The sequence below is a fragment of the Cervus elaphus genome, chromosome 22 (assembly GCF_910594005.1).
Source record: "Cervus elaphus chromosome 22, mCerEla1.1, whole genome shotgun sequence".
Taxonomy (NCBI): domain Eukaryota; kingdom Metazoa; phylum Chordata; class Mammalia; order Artiodactyla; family Cervidae; genus Cervus; species Cervus elaphus.
In genome coordinates this window covers 7471401-7488516 of record NC_057836.1, presented here as the reverse complement: position 1 = coordinate 7488516, position 17116 = coordinate 7471401, and the positions used below count along the sequence as shown (strand labels likewise).

Sequence of the window (17116 nt, the reverse complement as noted above, 5' to 3'; positions counted from 1 at the left end):
ATGCAGTTCATGGTGTGCCTGTAGTCACTGCTTCAGACGCTAGCAAAGGAGAATTAGGCAGATGAGTGAATCTATCAACTGACTTCTTAAAGGAACTCCTACTGCCTTGGAGCCCATTTAGAGGCTGTGTCTTGGATAGACATGGCTCCCTGCCCCCTTTCCAAGCCTCTGAAAAGGACTGCATCACTTTTGTGCCTTCCTGTTGCATAGCAACCAAGCTCACTGATTGCCTAGGGACAGGAGGGAGTTGTTTAGCTTTGGAGTCTTAGGAGGGTTGCCAGACGTTCTCCTACCAGGAGTGGGAGACAGTTGTTAGAAGCAGCAGAGATGTGGAGAGATGACGCTTCTTAAGGAAGGTGCTGACTGATGTGCATTCCTGCGTTGCTCACCTAGACAGAGCCTCACTTGAAGCTTCCCTGCCAGGAAGAGCTGGTTGCTAAGAGCTGTGAGGCTAAAGGCCATTGAGGGTCTTGGTCAGAGGAACCAGGTGTCTTTCCCTTCCTGAGACCTTGAGGTCATCTTGCTGGTGAAAGGGTGGCCTCATGTGGTAGTGCGTTCCCTGCTGGCAGAAAGGGCCTGTCAGGCATTCAGGGGCAGAATGAGTGGATAGATGAGACCTTTTCAATTCTGAGATGTGCTGTCCTGGTGCTTGGAACCTGCTCTGGGAGGGACCTGCTTTGACAGCTGGGAGGGGGCAGAGGGCATGGTCAGAAACAGTAGCTCATGGTTCTTTCTCTTAACATGTAGGCAGGAGGTATGTGAGTGGCAGCATCTCCTCCCAGGAGAAATGAGGAACAGCAGCTTACGTGTATTGAATGCCTGCCAGGAACCCAGCTGCCAAGCTCTGTGTTTTCTATATATTTTTTCCTTAAAGAAGACTATGTTTATAAAAGCTCTCTTTCCTTCTCCCACTTCTGGTTCCCAGAGGCAACACTGATAGGAATTTTGTATTTATCATTCCACACTTTTTTTTTTCCTCTACATTTACAAACAATACATTATTTCTGGGCTTCCCAGGTGGTGCTAGTGGTAAAGGGTCTGCCTGTTAGTGCAGGAGATGTGAGAGACGTGGGTTCGATTCCTGGGTCAGGAAGATCCCCTGGAGGAGGGCATGGCAACCCACTCCAGGATTATTTCCTGGAGAATCCCGGGGACAGCGGAGCCTGGTGGGCTACAGTCTGTACAGTTGCAAAGAGTCAGATTCGAGTGAAGTGACTTAGCACACACATTGTTTCTAATCCTTACAAAATCTCTGCTATTTTACACCAGTTTTACAGAAAAGGAAACAGAGGCTCAGAGAAGTGAAGAATCTGGTCTGAGGTCCCACAGCTAAGGGAGCTGAGGTTCTGAGCCAGATCCCTCCAGCTCTAGAGTGGATGCCTTTCCTGTTTCTAGACGCTGGGGTCGCAGTGTTTCTGCAGTGACACTTGACTGGTCAGAATGGGGCCGGTGACTTCTCTGTCTCTTGCTGAAGCGTCTGCCTTCAGAGACCACGCTCCTCACCTGTTTGGACAGCTCAGCCACCTTCTCTGCTTGCTCTGAGCTGTAGCGCCCTCTGACACATCGTTCCCTGAGGCAGCGCTGGCGTATGGCGTGCTTCACAGTGTGGACAGAGGTCAGACTGGCCCAGCCAGCCTCCCCCATGCTTTGGCTCTGTGAACCGGCACTGAGGCTCAGCACAGACTCTGCCAGAGACGCTCACAACTTGAATTGGAAAGCAAGATGAAGAGCCTTGTGTTCAAATCACGGTTCTACCTTCATCCATCTCATCATCAAGCATTGATGCCCTGGACTCTCTGTGTCCTAAGCTCTGAGTCTGTCGTGGTGACCAAATGAGACAAGTCTTCTGCCCTCATAGAGCTTACATTTTAGTGCAGTTTCTACCTTCTCACATGTCAGAGTCTGTTTTCTCCTTAAAACAGAAGACAAAATGACCTATTACAGTCCCACTTGGCCCAGTTGTTGGGAAGGTGATGTAAGATAACCTTTGTGGTCCTGCCTCACAGTTTTGTTGGTTTCTTTTCATTTTATTTCTTACCTGACTCCCTGGTGGGTCCACTTTGGTTATAGTCCTTCCTTCAGAGTTTGTTCTGTGTCAGTTAAGCACAAGATCAGGAGAGCCTCCCTCACGCCTGGGAGCCCTGGAGATTCATCTCAGCCAGCAAAGGAGAGGGCACGGTCAGACCAAGAAGCCAGATTCCACCAGAGCCCCTGAGCCCCTGTGGAGGACTGAGCCCAGCTGGCTGCCGAGCCTAAGCAGAGGTTGGGAGACACTGTCTGTAGCATAGTGAGAAGGGTGCGGCTCAGCAGGTCCCCAGCCATGTGACCTTGGGCAGGCCACTTGCTGTCACTGAACCTCTGCATCTTCAGGGCAGTTAGGGAGGATGAGCTCTGTTCAGCAAGGGTTATAAGAGACACTGCCGTGGAGCGGTGGGTCAGCTGTTGCTGTTTACTCCAAAACAGATCTGAGGGCTTTCTGGTCACCCTGAGGGGAGACTCCTACCCAAGTGGATGGAGTTTTGTAGCAAGGAAATACTATAGGAGTGCTTAGAATGGAGAAGACGCAATAATGGTTTTCAGTGATTTGAAGGGCTGAAGCATGGAGGAGTGACTAAGCTCATTTGATCTGGTTCCAAAAGACAGGGCTAGGGAGCATGTACTGGGCTGGCTGCTTTCACATGTGTGCTCTCCTTTAATAACCCCCATAGCGTTAGAGGGGTTCAACAAAACCGCACAGCGTTGTGCAACCTGTTGGGGACAGAGCTGGGATTTGAGCCCCGGTTTCCGTTGCCTAATAGGAAGGAGGTGGGTTTCAGTTCAGTGTGAGAAGCATTGGTTGAGTGTTAGAACTGTCTAGTAGTGGAATAGGCTTTCTGGAAGCATAGGAGCTCCCTAGAATAATCATGTTGAATCCAGGCCCTGTAGAGGTTGCTGAAGAGAAGTTTTCTGCCTTGAGGCTGCCCTCAACTTCCTAGTTCCTGAGAAAATGGAGGGTGAGGGCTTAGTGGAAGTATCTGTTCTAGATAAGGGCCTGGTACTTACTCATGAGAATTTCACAAGGCCTGAGACTTGGACTCCAAGTGTGGGGAAGAAATTTCCCATTTCCTAGTTGTGACATCTGAGTGGATGGCCAATGGATAATCGCTGGAATGATCCTGGGGCCAGGTTGAACCAAGCATTATGTTTTACTTTTGGATTGAGAAAACAAAGACAACACCCCAATAAGTTGTTTTGTTTTTTTTTAAAATATGCCCAAATCATCTTCCTTCTTTAAATAATACTGATCTGGACTACTTATACTCCAACCACAGTGGTCAAATGTTATAAAACTCAGTAATAGCTATTTTTAAGGTAGAATTAATTCCTTACCTTTTTGTTTCTTATTTATAAAGATACCTATTTAGGAAGCTTGGAAAATACAGAAGTATAAAGAATACCATAAAAATTACCTATAATTATTTGTAATACCCAGAGATAACCCACCCCAGCCAGAGATAACTACTGTTAACATTTTGATATATTTCCTTGTAAAGTTCCTAAAATTTTGTAATCGAAATTAAAAACGTTTAATAATTTCTTTAGATTTTCTTCTGATTCTAAAATTAATCTATGTACAGTGTTAAAGGTTCAGATTACCTAAATAGAAAATACTGTCTATAATTTCACTCTCCAGGGATAGCTGCTGTTAACAGTTTGGCATCTATTCCATTTTGATGTTATTTGATTTCTTTAATTCATTTGTGTCCAACTCAGTAAAGTTGCCAGGGTTCACTTGGCACTGGGAAGTTTCAGTGTTCCGGCTTAGAGCCAGTCTGTCTTTGAGGGCTGGCGTATCTGCAAGACCTTGGGTGAGTTACTGTCGTCCTCCAGCCCTCAAGATCCTCATCTGTTAAATGGGACTCATATACATTAGGGCTGTTCATCCACATAACCATTACTGCTGCTACTAGTAATTATTATTGCTACCATTGTCTTTGCTTAGACACCTCAGCTCTGACACCTGTTCAGTTTGGGTTCAGTGGGTACCCTGGTGCTAGGGGCTGTGAGGAGATGTGGATTCAGCGTGGACTGGTGTTTAGTGCCCTTCTTGGAATCACCGAGTATTGAATTCCACAGGGTTCCTGGCATCAGGCCAGGGAGTCTGGTGGAGGGGTGGTGGTGGTAGGTATTTCTGGATGAGCTTCAAGGAGTTATAAAATTTTGTGTTTTCTAAATTTTCTCCAAGAAACATGTCCTACTTTTTTAAATGGGAGGAAAAACTCTAGTAAAAGCTATTTAATAAATAGCCTTCAGTCTCTCCCAGCATCAGGGTCTTTTCCAGTGAGTCAGTTAGTTCATCACATCAGGTGGCCAAGTATTGGAGCTTCAGCTTAGCAGCCGACCTTCCAATGAATATTCAAGGTTGATGTCCTTTAAGATTGACTAACTTGATCTCTTGTCCAAAGGACTCTCCTAAGAGTCTTCTCCAGCACCACAATTTGAAAGCATCAATTCTTCAGCATTCAGTCTTTATGGTCCAACTCTCACATCTGTACATGACTGCTACCCCAATAAAAACTTCAAAAAAGAAAACTGGGTTCGAAGGCGAACTCTTGGCTTGATAGCACACAACTGGTAAATGGTAGAGCTGGGCCTTTTAGCTGTATCTAAGTTCTTTTCACTGGTCTTAACTCACAGGTCTTAATTCAGCCGCCTCGGCCCTGCTGGGTGTCTGGCCTGGCCTTCCACCACTTCCTGCTTTGTCTTTTACCTCCCGCCATTTTGAGTGATTTCTAGCTCCTGCTCGCTTTGCTTGATGATTCTGGATCATCTTACATACTGACTGTCCTCTCAGTGCCTTGCAAGCCCTTATTTATCCTCCATGGCCCTGCTCAGTGAAGGCTTGCCTGAGGAGAGTTCACTGTTCCCTCTGCTCTACTCCTGCCTCTTGTGTGTGTTTCCTTCTTCCTGCGGGTCACAATGGGCGCACTGACGTGCTGATTGCGGCCAGGCTGTGTAAGTGTAGGGACCATCCTACTCTTCTTGGTATCTGTGTCCGACTGGCCTGGGAGAGGTGCTCAAGTGTGAAAATACAGATGTGCTTATGGGAAGTAAGTAGGTTTCATGATAAGCCACTGTCAACCTGTTCTGCTTTGGCTCCCCTTGAGTGCATTATCTACATGGCAGCCACGATGACTTTTATTGTTTTAAGGCAGATATAGTCCTGTTTCAATGGCTTCCCATTACTTTTAGGATCAAGTTAAACGTTTAACATGTCCTACTGTAAAGCTTATACATACTTATAAGAAGAGATCAAGGCCTGACTGCTTGATCTAAGTAAAGGTGCAGTGAACCCCTTTCATGTTCAGACAGTTCGTTACTTAGATACAGAATGAGAAGAACAAGCTGAAGGTGCCCGCTCCCTGGGTTCCAGTTGCATACACTGAAAAGGGCAGCACCGGAACAAAAGGAACTGAGGACTGATCCGAAAGCTGTGGCGGCCCTGGTACCACTGGATGGGTTTGTATTCTGCAGTTCTAGTTTAAAAAGTCCAGGGCAGAAAGCGCTGTACCTCATCAGATCCTGGGAGGCGAGGAGAAAGTGTCTCATGACTGCCTCCCAGGAAGGTAAGGAGTCAAGTGGGAGATGACTTCACAGCTCCTTTAGAAGCCTTCTGCCCTCTGGTGTTCCGAGGTGTTTCACCAGGTATTCCACCAAGACGCAGATAAGCTTTAGTTCAGGGTTGCTGGGGGGCTTTTCTCATAGATCTACAAGGTCCTTTACAGTACCTGGCTCCACTTTACATCTTAGCTTTATTTTCCGCCATTTCCACTGCCCTTTACTCACTTTGCTCCAGCCAAGCTGGCTTTCTCTTTCTTTTTTCAACTACCAAGTGCTTCCCTGCCAAGGGGAATTTGCACCTGCTGTTCTCTCTGCCTGCCAGGTTCCCCGAATTCCTTCTCTTAAACCACACATTATTTGCTTGACTAGCTCCTAGTCATGTTTCAGTTCTCAGATGAAAGATCACTTTCTTGGAAAAAGCCTTTCCCCCACCTAGATTGGGTTCTCCAGCTTTATGCTGTTAGAGTGTTGTAGCTGCATCACCTTTCTTTCACAGCACTTATATCAATTGCTTCCATGGTCTCATGAGTGATATCTGACTTGATATCTGTCTTCTCCACCAAACTATAAGCTCACCAGTGGAAGGGACTGGGTCTTGTCTTACTTATCTTATTAATTCAAGCACCATAGCACAAAGTCTTTTTGTGCTTGTGTTTAGTTGCCTCAGCTGTGTCTGACTCTGTGACGCCGTGGACTGTAGCCCACCAGCCTCCTCTAACCATGGGGATTCTCCAGGAAGAATACTGGAGTGGGTTGCCATGCCCTTCTTCAGGGGATCTTTCCAACCCAGGGATCAAACCCAGGTCTCCTGCATTGCAGGCATATTCTTTACTGTCTGAGCCACCAAGGAAGCCCAGCACAAAGTCTGAGGCTGGATAAATATGTGTTTAATGAATTAGTACTACTTCAGTTTTAATTAGGGAGGTAGTATGGTGGGGAAAGTGTTGACTTGCGAGTTAAGTGACTTGAGTTCTGCTCCAAACTGCTGGATTTTTTTTGTTTTGCTGCACCATGCAGTACCTAGGATCTTAATTCCCCAACCAGGGATCAAACTTGCACCTCCTGCATTAGAAGTGAAAGTCTTAACTACTGGACTGCCAGGGAAATCCCCAAACTGCTATTAACTAGGTATGTGTGACCTGGGACACTCTTCATCTGTCAAGTGAATAAAAGATACTTGGTGATCTGGGGTCACCTTGGGTTCTGATAATCTGTGCTTTCCAGATGGACCATTTATTAGCCTAGTTCTAGAGGGAAGGGACCTAAAATGAGAATCCAGCTGCCTACTTGACCTCTCCACTTGGGGGTCAGACAGGCAGACTCCCAGGCTCTCCCCAAGCCAGCTCTTCCTGTTGCCTCCCTGATTTCAGTGAATAGCAGCTCCATTTTCCCAGTTACTCAGGCCCAAACCTCAGTGGTGTCCTGACTTTCCTCTCATGCTTCCTTGGCCAGTGTGTGAGCAGATCCTGCCGTTAGAATATTACCTTCTCACTGAAGCCGTTCCTAACTATCCTCTCCCCACTTCTCCGGTTCACTCTCCCATTGCTTCTGCTGCCTTCTCTCGCATGACACTAATATCTGACTGAGATTTTACTTGTGTCTCTGTCTCTATTTGACTGTCTCCCCCACCCCCCCTTAACCTCCCGGAATGTCAGTCCCAAGAGGGCAGGGAGTACGGAAACATTTTATTCATTGTTGTGTCCTCAGTGCCTGGCACCCACAGTCACTCTTAACTAGTTGATAGATGGGCAGAATGAGTAAACAGATGGTAAGGTTTGGTGGTAGAAGGGAGGGGAGACAGAATGACAGTGAAGATAGATGTTTTTCACCAGAGTCAACCTCGCTTATCATTTCTCAAGTTTCTGGCTGCTGCTGAGATAATAGGGGTAATATTAAAACCTAGCTTTTTCCTCCTCCTTGCATCTTACTTCTCCAGTGTCCCCCAAAGACAGTTTTGTTCTGGAAAGTTGCATGACAGAGGGCACTAGAGTGTACACACGGAATTGAGGGAATCAACCTGAGGTTACAGGTTTTAAATTTTTTAAAGTAAGGACACCAAAACAGCAGCAAACCAAACCAGAAAGCCCACCAAATCACCCTCTCCTGTCACCATTATTTCTTTAAGGGATCTTTTTAACATCAAAAATACAGAAAGGCTCAACAAGGGACGTGTTTTTTAAGTGTAATAAATTTGTCTGGAAAAAAAAAAACTTGCTACATCGCCTTTATTTATCCCGTTTTCCTGGTGGATATTTGTGTGTGGACAGGCACCAAGTGGGTGGGCTGAGGTGGGGGTCACTGGTGCAGGAGGTAGAATGCTGCAGAGAGCCTGGGGATGCAAACGCTTGCGGTGACGGTCCCTTGTTGTTTGGCTTTGATGTTTGTAAGTGATGTTTTAAAAATTTGCGTTACAGTTGACATACAACTTTCTAATAGTTTCATGTATACAACATGATTATAGATATGTATGTATTGCAAAACAATGACCACAGTCAGTCTCATTAACATCCACTGGCATACATTACACTTGATATTTTTAATTGAAAGGGGTCCCCAACCTTGGGGATCTAATGCCTAATGATTTGAAGTGCTGATGTAATAATAATAGAAATAAAGTTCACAATAAGTGTAATGCATTTGAATCATCCCTAAACTATGCTGTGGAAAAATTGTCTTCCACGAAACCTGTCTCTGGTGCCAGAAAGGCTGCATTAAGGAAGTGTTTTCAAACTGCCTATATTGACCTGTTATTGGATCATGAAATTAATGGGGTGCAAGTTACTTTCAAAAAAATAATACAGAAAGCTAAATGGAAAAAGCCTGACCCAGAAGGCCACCTATTGTATGATTTCATTTATATGAAATACCTGTGGTAGTCAGATCCATAGAAACAGCAGATCAGTAACTGCCAGCTGCTGGGACAGGGAGGGTGGAGAGAAAGAGGAGCAGCCGCTCGCTTTGGTGGTGGAGTTCTGGAACGAGACCATGGTGATGGTTGCACACTGAATTGTACATTTAACAGTGGTAAATTTTATGTGTGCATGTGTATTTTACCACAATGAAAATAATTAGAGAATAAAAACTATCAGTATACATTGCCCATGTTAGGTGTGAAACTGAGTTACACAGACTGGCAAGTACCTGCTGCTGGATCACACCATAAAGTGTATTTTGTGCCTGTGTGTTTCCAGTCAAAACTGGAAAGCCATCTCTGTGAGGGTCCTTTTAGCCCAGAACATCTTGTGGCCAATATTTGGATGTTGCTAGGATACCACAACGGACTTTGAATGACTTCTTCCTTCCCTGATGACTCTCCACAAATGGCTTGCGATTTGGAGTAAATCACTCATTCTCTCTGTTTGGCTTTTGCATCTGTAGCCAGTGTTTTTTATTTAAAACCAAACATGATCTTGTTTGAGCCCTGAGGAGGTCTTAGCATCCTTTTCACTTCACCACTCTTATTTTCCTGACTTCACTGACCTCTGTACCTAATGCATACAATAGCTACTCTAACACACTACCACACTGTTTCCATGTCTGTCGTGTCCCACCAACTTCTGGTCTTGAGGGAGAGCATTGTGGTTTTCTAGAGTCAAGTGTGGTACAACTAAGCTATCTTCAGGTGTTTGTAGCAAATAGCATACAGGTGTGTGGAGATAATGACCCTACCCCACCTCACCCCCAACAATTGAGGCTGCCAGTTGCCTCTTAGCAACAGCCTGGTGTGTTTACCACGAAGAATTTTGTTCAAGGGCTTTGAAGTTTGGAAGCTGCTCGGAGACAGTTTTTGGCATCTAGGAACATGTTCATTGTTTGTTAAATGACAGGGACTATTCTCCCTATTTAATAATTATTTTAAAATAGTTTGACCAGGCTGGGAGCTAGTCATCTCTGAATCTGGCTGGCTTTCTGTGACATTGTGCTGGGTTGCATTGGATGTGTGCACACGTGCATGCCATTACCTCCATGCCTGTGAACGAAGGTCGGAGGCTGTGGCTGCTCCGGAAAGACCTGAGCCCTGGGGGTTTTCCTCCTCGATGCAGATAAGGTGCAGATAAATCTATTGTGATGTTGCTGTGCTTTCCCCTAGGCCTTTGGGGAATTAGTGGGTTTATCTGAGAGCCTGCTTGCTGGGGAGTAGTATTTATAGAATCTCTGAGCTGGAATGCACTCTAGGGAGCATCTAGTCCAGTGGTTCCGAGACCCAGCTGTGTCAGAGTAACCTACGCTCGGACTAATGCTTAGGTTCCACCTCTGGTGACTCTGAGAGGTCTGGGAGCCTGTAGGGGCTAGACACCCTGTCTGTGAAATCTCCCAGGTGATTTTGAAGCATCCAGAATAATCTGCTTCTCCCATTTTATAGAAATGGGAAAAAGAAGGCACAGAAAGTCTAGGTTTTTTGTCCAAGGGTACATTGTGACCCAACTCCGAGGCCAGATCTCTGGATTCCCACCCCTTGAATGTTCCTTCTTGGCCCCCACCGCCTCCTGTCACCTGGGGGATCGCCCTGTCCACCAGACCACACACAGGGAAGTGACCCATGGGGTCGGCACTCTGAGCTTGGTACCTTCCCCAAATGTTGGATTTCAGAATTGAGGTTCAAGGACAAAAATATGATACTAGGGAACTTTGGTTTTTTCTACACCATCTGAAAACAGTATCACCTTGATACAAATTTGGGGGATTATAGGAGAAAATAATTTTCCATCTTAACCCAAACAGTTTTTTATAATGTTCATTGCCTTTACATATTTAGAATTATTTCTTGAGGATAGAGTCTCAGATATAGAATTATTGGGTCAAACGTATGGATGAGCCCGTGGGCATCTTATTGACAAACTGCTTTATGAAAAGATTGAATTATCAATAGTTTGCTTGCAAGCAGTCTATAAGAATATTTCTTTGGTTCTGATTTCAGTTTAGTTCAGTCGCTCAGTCATGTCTGACTCTGCAATCCCATGAACCGCAGCACACCAGGCCTCCCTGTCCATCACCAACTCCTGGAGTCCACACAAACCCGTGTCCATCGAGTCGGTGATGCCATCCAACCATCTCGCCCTCTGTCCCCTTCTCCTCCTGCCCTCAATTGGTTCTGATTTAATTAAAAACTAATGCTGGCTACATTTTTTCTAATTATAAGAATTATTATAAAATGAGTCTTTTGTAGAAAATTTGGAAAATACAGAAAAATCAAGAAGGAAATTTAGGCCGTTCTATCTAGCACATGGATTTAACTGTACTTGATGCCTTACTTAAAAGATTTTTTTGTCATGACTTTTTACACATAAGGAAATATAGAAAATAGTACAAAGAATACCCATATACCTACCGTCCAGAATCAAAAGTTATCAACATTTTGCCTTATTTCCTTTCTTCACTTCTCCCAAAAGTGTCTTTGGTTTCTTTCTCTTTCCACGTCAAAATCTAATTAAAAAAAAAATTGCACTACATTGACATGGCTTCTGTAGTCTCTCTTAACCTAGAACAGTCCCTCCCCACTCCTACACACACACACCCCCCCCACACACACACACCCCCACACACACACCCCCCACACACCCCCCAGAACAGTCCCTCCCCACTCCCACCCACACACACCCACACACACCCACCCCCCCCCCCCCCCCCCCCCCCCCCCGCCGTTTTCCTCTATGACGGTGACTTCGGGAGGAGACCAGGCCAGTTTCTTGTAGACTGTCCACACTCTGGATGTAACTGGTTATTCTTTTATTCCCTGCATTTCCCTTAAACTGGAAGTCAGGTCCCAAAGCTTTCTTAGATTCAGTTAAATATTTTTTTGATAGGAATTCTTCCCAGGTGATGCTGTCTGATCAGGAGGCACAAATGTGAGGTAGTCTTGCTATTGGTGATGCTCTTTGAATGCTGGGTTAAGGTGGTAGTAACCAGGTCCCTGTAGTGTGAAGGTACATTTTTTCCCCGTTTTCCTTAGTAATGATACATTCCTGTAAGTTAATTTGCTGAAACAAAGAGTTTGCACATTTTTAAAAACTAGAATACTTTTGATTGTTGTCCAAATGCTCCTTACTGATCTTGCTATGTATGCTATACTACAGTAAACATGCTTTTTTTGCATTGATTTGTCTCATCCATGTTTTCCCCCTGATTACAAAAGGAGCTCACATATGTAGCATTTGGAAATACTTAGCCTAGAACATAAAAGTGCCCATAATTCTAATCTCTACAAATAACTGCTGTGAACAGTCTAAGCATATCTTACCAGTTATTTTTTTTCTGAGCATATTTACATTTGTTAATTACTATTATTATACAGAAACGGGCCCATACCGTAGTACTATTTTGCCACTTATTTTCGCCGAATGTCATGGAATTTTTTTTCCTGCCAATAGAGGTAGATCTACTTCCTTTTAAAAATTATGAAAAAAAAAAAATTATGGCAAAATATAAAATTTGACATTTTTAAACATTTTCAAGTGTCCAGTGGCATTAACTACATTCACAATGTTGGAAGACCACCACTATTACCTTGTTCTTTTTAAACAGCTGTAGAATGGCTTTCCTTCATGGGTAGACCAGAATTTATTCAATCAGTGCCCTATTTTTGTACAATTAGGTTGTTCTTTTAGAAACAGTGATATAGAGAATGTCCCTGCCAGTCTCTGTGCTCTTTTAAGTGAGTATTTTTATGAGGTAGCTTCCTGGAAGAAGAAGAAAAGTTAGTCATAAGATAGAAACATTTCACATTTTAATAGGTAGTGCCTAATTGTCTTTCAGAAATGTTCAACCTGTTTACAATCTAACCAAAAGCATCTGAGACTGGTAAATTATTAATGTGTCTTGTTAACTGTTTGCTGTTACAAGGTTAACCGAACTTGCTTTATATTCAACCTTGTTCAATAACGAAGAACTGGTTGGTAAAGTTAAAAAAAAGAAATCCATTGGTTTATTTAACTAATGTTTATGTAACACCTCCTGTGTATCAGACCTGGTGTTCAGTCATATGGGGAATTTCATTATGACACAGAGACAGTCTCTCCCTTAGTGGATCTTACAGAGTAGTGGAGACAGACAGCATCTCACAAATGAATCTTAGAAAATAGTAAATGGGCATATGTGAGAGGAGGCTCTGCTTGGACTGAGAGTTCAAGAAGTTTCCCTAAGAAAGTGAAGTTAGTTTGGAAGTTGAAGGATGAATGGGAATTACCTACATGAAGGGCAGATTGGGAAGGGATGGACAGAGCTTTCTAAGCAGAAGAAACAGCATGTGCAAAGGCCCAGTGGCAGAGCCCTTTAGGCTTTGTACTGGCTGAGGAAGTTCAGTGTGTTTACTGCCCTGGAGGAAAGCAAATTATGAGTTACTCAGAGACCAAATAGATGCGGTCTCACTGCCAGGACCCCATAAGTAGAAGGGATTTCAGAAGGACGGGAGACTTTCCAAGGCAAATTCTAACAAATTGCAAGTCGTCCGAAGGAGAGACAGAAGAGATGTACCTATAGACCTCAGCTTAGATTTTCAGAAGGTCTTTGCCAGAGTTGGAAGGAGGGCAAATAACTAAGGAGAAATACTAAGACAGCTGGAATACTAAGACAGACAGAAGAGGGTCAGGAATGTCAAAGGCCCACATGAGCTAAGGCTTCTGAAAAACACTGATCAACCAAAAGCTGTGTTTGCAGTAAGCAAAATAAGAGGCATGCCTCTTCCGCCAGAATCCAGAAAAGGAGCACAGCCTTATCTAATTTTGTGTCTGTCTCCTCCGTGAAGGAAAAGAATACAATGAGCACATATTCTATGAACACACTCTGTGCCAAGCACTTAGATTATTTCATTTAATGTTAATGCCAACACTTATCTCCCATTTTCTCTACAGGGAAGCTAAAGCTTGGCTAGGCTGAGTAACTTATCCAGGGTCACATCAGGTTGGTGGTGCTGGATTGGGCGGTCTGACTATAGGTCTTCTATCTGAACCATGACACCAGGCTGCCTTCAAATGGGAGAGGATAGGCTTTGTGGGGCAAGAGGAAGGCAGAATCCAGGGGAACTGGCTCCTCTTAAACAGGCCCGTGCTTACATTCTGGATTTACTGCTTATCACATGTAGGACTTGTGACTTAACCTCTTTGACCTTCAGTTTCCACATCTGTAAGATGGGAATAACAGTCATCTTGCACAAAATTAGACACAGAAAATGCCTGGTGGCATAGAGCAGGTACTAAATAAGTAATGACTGGGTTTTTTGTGTTTTTTTTTTTTCCATTTATTTTTATATTTATTTTTTTATTTACTTGTTTATGTTGAGTCTTTGCTGCTGCACGTGGGATCTTTGATCATCCTTGTGGCAAGGGAGATCTCGTTCCCTGACCAGGGATCAAACCTGGGTCTCCTGCATTGGGAGCTAGGAGTCTTAGCCACTGGACCACCAGGAATGTCCCTGTTACTTTTATTCTAAGATCACCCGTAGCCTAGTGTTCATTTTATTTTACATGTGAGATATACGTGGTCTGTGAATGAATGATTACATGGTGTCTTTGCCCTTGAGGTCAGCCTCTTCAGAGTTACACGTGACACTTCTAACACTTCAAACCTCTCAGTTCAGCTCTGAAGCAGGTTTCACCTCAGCTCAGCTGAGGTTTCACCCTTTGAAAAGCTAAGGCCTGGAGGAACATTGTGAATTGCTTACAGTCTTACAGCCAAGCTAATAACATCCTTTTACTTTTTTGTTGCAGTTAGTAGATTAGTAAAACAATGAGTGCTGAGTGTTGATTTCTGTAGGACAGGTGACAGGTCAGTCAGGCTGTCCCTAGCCACAAAGCATTAGTGATGACTTAGTGACATTTCAGTCAGGTGGTTATTATTATTGAGGGTTGAAGACCTAGGGAGTGTCACTAAATAGCTTGGCATGACCAAACGTCCACCCTGGGGAGCCTGACCTGGAATGGGTCACATTTGTACTGAGACTTGAATGAACAGCCTGAGAGTTGTTCCTACTGTGTGTGTGGCTGACGTCTATTGGGAAGGCCAGCCTATCAGACCTGCGGTGACTGACCCGGACTCCTATAGACCACAAGGGGCTGGAGGTGGACAGAAACCGGTGCTGAAATTAAGTCAAGGTTAAGGTATGTTTATAACACACTAAACAGGAATCTGGGTTATTGTGACAAGGGGCGCAAAACTTGTGATCTTCCTGTGAACAAACACTCAACACGTGTCCCCCTGTACCTCCATGTGGCTGTTGGCAGGACCTGTGGAACAAGGCTCAGTGTTGCTTAGAAAGCTACAGTGATTGGTTGGGGTTGGGGGGTTGCCATCTAGAGCCTGTCCGGTCCATGCATGGGTGGGCCATGAGAGGTTAAAGGCTTTGAACCTCCCTTTTCAAGAAAAAGAAGAAAAATAGATTCCAACTATGGGGTATTCTGGAAAAGGCAAAACTATGGAGACAATTAAAAGGTCAATGGTTGCTAGGAATTTGGGGGCAGAAGGGAGATGAATGCACAGTACAAAAGTTTTTATGAGCAGTGAAAATTCTTTGTATGACAATGTAGTGGTGGATGTAAATACTTTGTATGACAATGTAATGCTGGATGGATGTCCTCATATTTTTGCCCAGACGCACAGAATGTGCAACACTGTTCACTTCATTAAAGTGGACCCTCAGATGAACTGGGGACTTGATGACAGTTCATCCTTGGTTAAAAAGGAAAAAACTTAAAATGACTTAGGATAGACGTTTTGTCAAAACTTTTGTTTCACTGTTATATACATATATGTATTATATATGTTTGTGTATTTGTTGGACGGTGATATAAAGTGTACTTTTTAGATCAAAAAAGTTTGCAAGCTTCTATAGTTAAATTGTACTGGCAAATAAAGGCACAGATTAATTTCTTTTCTTTTTTTTTTTGGCACAGATTAATTTCAAAGAAGAAAAAAAAGATGAAGGTAGAGCTCTGCAATGAAAATGAAGTCAGTAGTACAGTGTAGCTTGAGTGGTCAGTTAGGATGATGTCCATTGAGGTGTTAGGAGGTAGGAAATGATGTGTGTGTCAACGGTGAGGTCTACTGTCTCTTTGCCCTCAGCATAGGGCATGGTCGGGCTGTTGCAGAATTTAGAAACACACCGTATTATATAGGAAGAGTTGAAACACTCAGGGCTACCTTTGGCCTAGTAAAGAGGAGATTTAGAGAATATGATAGATCCTGTCTTTAAATAGCTGAGGAGGACCCCACCCTCAGCTGAGTTGCTAATGTGGGTTGAGCTTTAGGTTTATGTTGTTGCTGTTGGTCATGTCGTGTGGCTTGCGGGATCTCAGTCCCCCAACCAGGAATTGAACTGGGGCCCACACAGTGAAAATGCCAAAGTCCTAACTGCTAGAATATTCCCAGGATTACATATTTTTAACAATCTCAGGAGATTCTGTTGCGTCTGAGGCCTGGGAAGCAATGTCCTGAGGAAGACAGGTTAGATTTATTTTATGTGGTCTGAGAGGGCAGACCCCCAACTGAAAAAGTAGATTGTGCAAGGAAACAAGAGTTTGGCTGATATTTTGGGAGAATATTTTGAAAATTTTCAACAATGGATTGGTGGTTGTGTGGGATGATGAATTCCTGGTGTTGGAAGGGGTCCAGATTTTAAAATATATAGATCTTTTTACAAGAAATTACTTAATAAACAGGCTTCCTAAAAACTCTTTCCATCCTTATTAATATATAAACCCTGAGTCATCTGATATAGCAATTTAAGTTAATTAAAGTTGATAAAATAAAAAATTCCACTCCTCAGCCACCCTGGGCACACTTCACAGTCACGTGTGGTTGGTGGCTACCATGTTTGACAGTGAGGATCTAGAACATGTCCATCGGAGCAGAAGGTCCTCTTGGGCAGTGCTGGCTATTGGGAACAGACGTTTGCACATGGTTGGTAAGCAGAGCATATCATGATTAAGGACAGAGCCTGTAGGTGATTCAGTTGTTACTAAGAGTGTAGAGTTTATCCCCATTTTAGGGGCAGAGCTTAGGGGGAGGGCCTGGGGCATTGGCAGAAAGTGGGTCAGTCAGGCTGGATTGGGTCCTCCTGGCTGCTCTGTGGCCTCGGTCACTCCATGAGGGCCTCAGTCGCCTCACTTTGAAAACAGGCTCGTCATCGGCACCACTTCACCGGGTGGCCGTGAGAATTTGATGGAAGTGATGCACTCGGAATGTTTAGCACAGTGCTCATCTCACTAATACCCCCCTTTTTTTAATCCCAGAGTTATATTCTACATGAACATATTGTTTTGTCCTTTTTTTCCAGTCAGCATTATTACCTGCCACTGCGGGGTCCCACATTCCTCCTCTGCACAGCCTGTTGAAAGTCCTTTGGGACTTCCCTGGCTGTCCAGTGGTTAGGGCTCCATGCTTCCACTGCAGGGGACATGCTTCACTCCATGGGCAGGGGACCAAGATCCCACATGATGTACTGCCTCCCAGAAAAACAAGTCCTTTGCTTGGAAGGTTCTTCACCCACTAGAAGGGCAGGCAGTAGAGTCCCTGGTGGAGTTTG

The 17116-nt window shown here is 44.2% G+C and overlaps 1 protein-coding gene and 1 pseudogene across 1 annotated transcript in view; both read left to right on the top strand.

Moving 5' to 3' along the window:
- The window catches only part of ACO2 (aconitase 2), a 46387-nt gene that overhangs the window by 6727 nt on the left and 22544 nt on the right, over positions 1–17116 (top strand). The window lies entirely within an intron of this gene.
- LOC122680920 lies at positions 14668–14784 on the top strand (annotated as a pseudogene).